The following is a 6,420-nucleotide window of genomic DNA, read 5'->3' on the forward strand; positions in this document are numbered from 1 at the left end:
TATGTCTCTTCTGTATTTTATAATGAAGAAGAACCATTGTACAGTATAGATTTATCTCTTGTATAATTCAGCATTAAAACCCTTTCAATCCAGTGGCCTACTCTCTATTTCATTCTTGCAACCTCTTCTTGATTTTATTCTGAGATATTTTTGAAAGTGGAGGGGTTAGGTGCAGCCTTCACTCACCAAGCAGTATCTTGTTGTGTGGCGGCGATGGCTCAGTCAGCTGGATTGGGCATGGGTGTGGCAGTTGAAACAGAAAATGAATAAATGATGTAGAATATAAAAACTGGAAAACACTGGCTGACCTCAACCATCTCTGTATCACCCAAGAAATTGCTTGGTAGTGGAAAAGGAGTTTATGGACCATCCTGGTAGTTTGGAAGAAACTGTTATAGTCAGTTTTTATGTGATAGAATTGGGTCATTCCCTACAACTTGAATGCTAAGTCATGGTTGTATGAAATAGGATGAGCCTTAGTTATGAAGGCAGACGAGTCTCCTTGGTTACAAGTAAAATTTATACACCAGACTAACTGTGCCTGGCCATCAACTAAGCTAAAAGAGGATACTGCCAGATCTTTGTCAGCTAAAAACATATGGACAATAGAACTGGTGGGGTTAGATATAGCCTTCAATAACTCCTTCACAGTTAAATATTCTGGGATAAAATTTTCAAACTGGAGTGGGGTTGGATCCAGCCTTAATTCACCCCTTCCCTTGGTGGTCCAGGGGTTAGAACACCCCAGTCAGAGTGGACAGCTTTGCATAGATTCAGTCCCCAAGAGAAGTGACTGGAGGTTATTCAGTCATGTAGGGTTGTGTACTACGAATGGCAGTAGGTTGGTCATTTATCCATTTGTTTATTTATTTATTAAGGCTCCAACATGCACTTGCATGCATTGGCACTGGTCAGTTAATGATGCCTTTCCACAATGCTCAGTCTCTAGCAGGTTCTCTTCAGTCTCTCATCCCTGAGTTCCACGCTCTATGACCTTGTTGCAGGTTTTTTTCAGTGTTGCTCGCATGTCCCTACCCTCAATATGCACACCTCTCATCCTCAACTCTCAGTTATCCTCCACCTTCTCCATATGTTTAAGCCATCTCACTCCCTACCCCTTCTCATCCACATCACCAGTACATTTTCAAGTCTCATCCTTCTTTCTCAACTCTTCATTGTCAACCTTAAACCCCTCCCCCCCCAGCATGTCATTGAAGGATGCACTACACGTCCATCTAATCGTTATCCTGTAATATTGATCCCTTAAATGTAATGGAGTATTAGCATACGCCTCAGGCCCCAACATGTTGCTGTGTTTTTTCTTCCTGCATCTTATATATTCTGTAATGAAATTATCTGGAGTACTGGAGATGGGTGCCTTCATGTGGTGGCACATATATAACCAGCTGGCTTCATTGCCTGCTAATGCAAATGTACCTCAATTTTCTTCCCCTATCCCCCAAAAAGGGAGGATGGTGGTCTGCTGGAGGCTGGCACTCTTCACCCTGTAGTCCACTGGATTCATGTCCAGATGAGGCTGGGAGGCCACAACAACAAGAATAAACTAATAGAATAAGTCACTGGATTGAAGGTGTTAAGTATAGTCATTTATAAATCATATTTAGTTTTGTTATGTAAATCCTTATTTTTGACTGCCTTACTTGAATTTTAGTTTAAATTATAATACTAGTTTTTATGAATGCCTGGTGGGCTTTAAATGGGTTGAGGGTAAGCTTTCATCCAGATGTGGCCCATAAAGGTTCACATCCAAGGAGCTGGTTGGGTTTATTGTTCACATAATGCCACTCATCTTGAAGGCAACTGGTCACTCTTTACCATGAGTGTGTGGACCAAATCCCCGCCTCAGCCCTTACACTCCAGGTGGGAGAAGTACCAGACATGATGGTCAATGAATGTGTTTGTTTTTGTTGTATAAGATTTTTATTCTGATCGTTAATGTGATATGATTGTTTTATTTTGCTGTTTGTATGATATTTTGATTGTTTGTATGATACTTAGATTTTTGTTTAATGCAAGAAAGGAGGAACTAAAGGCTAAAAGCCCACAAAATTTGTTCCCTCCAACAAAAAATAAAAAGATAATTCTGTATAACATTATGATTATGATATTCCAGTTACATTTTCATAATTGTGCTGAAGAAGGATGCCTTGATAGTGGCTGGCACTGACATAACTGGGCTACACTGCTGCCTGGTACTGTATATGAATGCCTCCTCAGCTCCCTCCCTATCCCCTGAAAAAGGGATGGTCAACTGCAGGAAGATTGGCAGTTTTGACCTGCAGCGCCTACTGGGTTCACTTTCAGATGAACCCTAGAGTTACAACTACTACTACTGTTTTGATTTTTTTCATTGGTGTCATTATATGTTAATGGTTTTTTAATATCTTTTTTTTTTTAATTATATCTTCATTGTATTTATATTTTGATTTTTGTAATGATTGTTTTTCTGACTTCATATGATTCTAGGATTTGACTCTATCGGATACGTTTATGTGAAGCTACAGAACGTAGGTGGAATAAGTTTTTGGTGTATCAGATACAGCCAGGATTCCGGGGGCTTGAATGGTGAGTGAATGGGAAGCGTGGCCCATTGGACTGGGCAAATTTGGGCTGTCTGGATGTTGGTACTCCCTCACCCTGCCCTAGTGAGGGAAAGTAGGTCTGGATGATGATGATGATGATGATGATGGCATGATTCTGCTAAAATTATACGTGTACAGTATATGTATTATTTGTTTGTTTTTATATTACTGGATTGTGTTATAAAACCTGGCAATGCTGGAGAGGGATCCCTTTCATGTAGTGGCACCAATATAACCAGGCAGCGGCACTGTTTGTCCTGTGTATATATAGAGGCCGCCCTGCAGCCACAAACTGGTAAAGCACCATACCTGCTGAAACCTGTTTTGTTTCCAGCAGCCACTCCTCAAACACTACCCTGTGTGCACAAAGATCGCTTTGCTTAATTCCAGAATTAGTGCAATAAGGGTTGAAAGTCTGAAGTGAGAAGTGTGCTCCAAGCGACCTTGTTGACACTTTGTTTGGGGTGTAGGTTCTGTTGGCATTCCACAAAGGGTAAACTCCATTTGTAAGGTCATCCCACAGTAGTGACCAGCCATCCAATCAGAATGTGCTATGTACATCCACACATCAGAAACAATATAGGGTCGCTTGGATTTTCTCAAGGGTGGCGCCTTACCTGCTCAGTCTTTAGTGGTCACCTCTGCCAAATTGCAGAGCACCCCAGGAACTTACACCTTGTTTCAGGTGGCACTTTGCACTTTACCCGTTTTCTTCCATGTTGCCCTTAAAAAACAACTTACCTTTATCATAGTATTGGATAAATATGATACTTTATTGGTTTGAATAAGAAAAACAAAACAAAAAGCGGCTGCAAAAAGCTCACAAAGTCTAGCAAGACCCTAGCAAAAAATAATATTTTTCTACTGATGACATAATTTTTAACAATGAAAATATTATTGTGCCAAGTTTCTTAGATATTACCCTTAAAGTACTCACATTTATGCACCTTATGTCCAAATTTTAGAAACTAAAACTGAAAAATAACATTTCTATGAACTTTTTTGTCGCCAGACTTTGAAAGCTATTTGTAGAAAATCGTGTGTCACTTTGCCCCTTGTGGCGTGCAGGGCCTCATATATATATATATATATATGTACTGTATAAATGTATATATACAGTATATATGTATGTATCTTTCTATCTATCCATATAGATAGATAGATAGATAGATGATATGGTTGTGATCAAAGGAGCCCAATGGAGAGGAAAGATTTACAAAGTAAGCAGAAGGATTAGTTGTAAGGAAGAGGTCAAAGTATGTTGGATCTCTCCAAGGCGGTCAGGGATACAGGTAGGGTGCTATACAAGCTGCTTTTAGGTCACTGAGGATAGAAAAAGATGTATGCTTGCAGCCACCAGGTGGATCAGTGAAAGGAGAGGGAGAGCCAAAGGTGGTGGTGAACATTGAAATCTAGAATGGAGATTTCAGAGAAGGGAGAAATGGATAGGATGTGTTCTGTTGTGGGAAGTAAGATAATCAAAGAATTTTTGGAGTCGAGTAGAATCAGAGGATAAGTAAACTTAGCTTAGGATATATTTAGTCAGAGAACATCAGGAAAGCTGAAGCAAGAGAGCAGAGAATTCAGAAGAATCAAGTTCAGGAACACGAGAGCAAGATAAGTCATTGCGTACATACTGTATACACAACAGCCACCTTTGGCTTTGAAATGAGTACAGAGAAAAGTAGGAGGAAAAAGAGAAAAAGTTTGCTATCAGTTGCCTCAGTCTCAGTTGCTTCAGACAGCTGGAGTCTAAGTTAGGAAGAGAGGCAAGGGAGTTTTAGAGGGAGAAGTGGTGCTCAACAGAGAGAAAGTTGGAGGAAAGGCTGCAGATGTTGCAGAAATGAACAAATGAGTCAGACAGTGGTTCCAACCATCTTGCTGGGTCACCACTGGGAGAGATGGGCAGATGATGGGTGCATTTATGATCCCCCACCCCCCTCCCAGAGACTCTGAGGCTTGGTTAAATGATGCCATTTTTGGGTTGTGAATCTTGAATAGGAAGTGTAATGTGTAATGTGCATGTGGTTTGGTGTTGACACGCTAGAGAAACTTGCATTGTAGAGTATGCCTGACTTTATCTCTCTGTGTTCACAGAAACACTTGAAAAGTTCTGCAAAGGGGGATGGTCAGGCACTTGTCCTGAAATGGGAGCTCCAGTTCCCCGTCACAAGCTTTCCATCCACCTTGGGAGTACCACCCTGCTCAACTGGTGCTACAGTCTGCTCATGTCCCATGGCTTCCTCCATATCCCCCATCAGGAGACATGGTGTGCTGTGAAGGAGAAAGAATTTCAACCTGCAGTCCTCTGAGTTCGGTGTCTAGATGAACATGGGTCACAACAGGAACAACCAGTATAAAACCCTCCATTTACTGTTCTCAAAAGGATATAGTGTCTGCACAAACTATGTAACTAGTAGTGGGAGTGGTAGTATTGGTAATAAGTAGCAGTAATAGTATGAGCAACAGCAGCAGCAACAACACTACCATTGTAGTAGTTGTACAGTAATCATCACCATTGTCACTGTTCCCAGCTTCAGCTGAAATGCAAGAAATCATTTGGATCTGCAAACTGAAGGTTACCCCTTCACCTGTAGTGGTCACCCTCCTCCTTTCAGGGTGTTGGAAGGGAAGGTCGAAGGCACATTTGTTTGACGAAGACAGTTCAGGCAGTTGATCAGTATTTCAGTGCCACTACAAAGAGGACATCCTTCTCCATTACCAATACAGCAGTAAGGTGCCTACCTATTAAGCCCACTGTCATCCCATGTGAAGAAGATAGAGAGTGCAAGACTGATGGAAAAAGTGTATTTTTGAGTGAGGTAGAGAGGAAGACCAAGAATGAGATGGATATGATAGGGTAGAGATGATATGAGAGAGGAGGATGAGAGTTTGAGTGAGGGCAGTCTGATGAAGGCAGTGGTGGACAGAAGGGTGACTGGAAGGGCTGCTTGGGATTATGGCACCGGATGAGCCGGGACAATGGAGTTTCATCCAGTCACATGTCACCAGGTGATGGATACGTGACCAGAGATAGCAAGAATGTGTAAATTTAAGAGAAATAAAGGTGGACAGTGCGGTAAAGATCTCTGCTTGGAGGGTGCGTCCATCTTCGTCAGCATCGGGTGATTTCTCATGTGTTGTGGGGACAGCTTGGTCAGTGTTGTCACTGTGTACCAAAATCTGCATTGTTTGAGTTTATTTCTATTTATTTCTCACTGAGACACAACGCCACACCAGCAGGTCAAGCCATTCCTACAACACATAAGATAGGTGGCAGGTGAGTTTCTAGTAGAACGGTATTTATGCGCCATCCTGTATGGATGGGCCCTTGAGATAACATGAACAGAAGAGGAAGTCTATAGGATGAAAAGAAATTATTCACAGAGGAGAGAAGTATGATTAACTGAAGAGAGAAGGAGAGGGGGAATTTGAAATATAGAAAATGGAGAAATGCTAATGAAACAAAACCGTATCAGGTGAGACAGTTTTGAGGGAATATGGATACAAATTATGGCAGAATCAGGTGTGTGTGTGTGTGTGTTTTAAGATTGTAGTGTGTGTATGTGTGTCAAAAGCTTGTTTGCAGCGAAAAAAATAATCCTATTTCTATGCTTTCTCCCCCTCAATCTGTCTCAATCGAAACAAAACAAAATCTCAACCCCTTTACACCAATGACCTATATTCTTCCTCCACACCGTGTTTGTTCAGGACATCATGAGACGCTTGTTGCAAGGGAGAGGTCAATGTCAGCCAGCATACTCCCTCAGTGTAGAATCTCCCGAGCTGGAATAGTATTTTTTGAACATAAGGAAAT

The 6,420-nt window shown here is 41.4% G+C and overlaps 1 protein-coding gene across 1 annotated transcript in view; it reads left to right on the forward strand.

Moving 5' to 3' along the window:
• Window positions 1-6,420, forward strand: part of LOC145415317 (trypsin-1-like) — a 230,982-nt gene that overhangs the window by 217,213 nt on the left and 7,349 nt on the right. The window lies entirely within an intron of this gene.

This window comes from Coenobita brevimanus, chromosome 102 (assembly GCF_032717465.1).
Source record: "Coenobita brevimanus isolate Jiangsu-jjx chromosome 102, ASM3271746v2, whole genome shotgun sequence".
Taxonomy (NCBI): domain Eukaryota; kingdom Metazoa; phylum Arthropoda; class Malacostraca; order Decapoda; family Coenobitidae; genus Coenobita; species Coenobita brevimanus.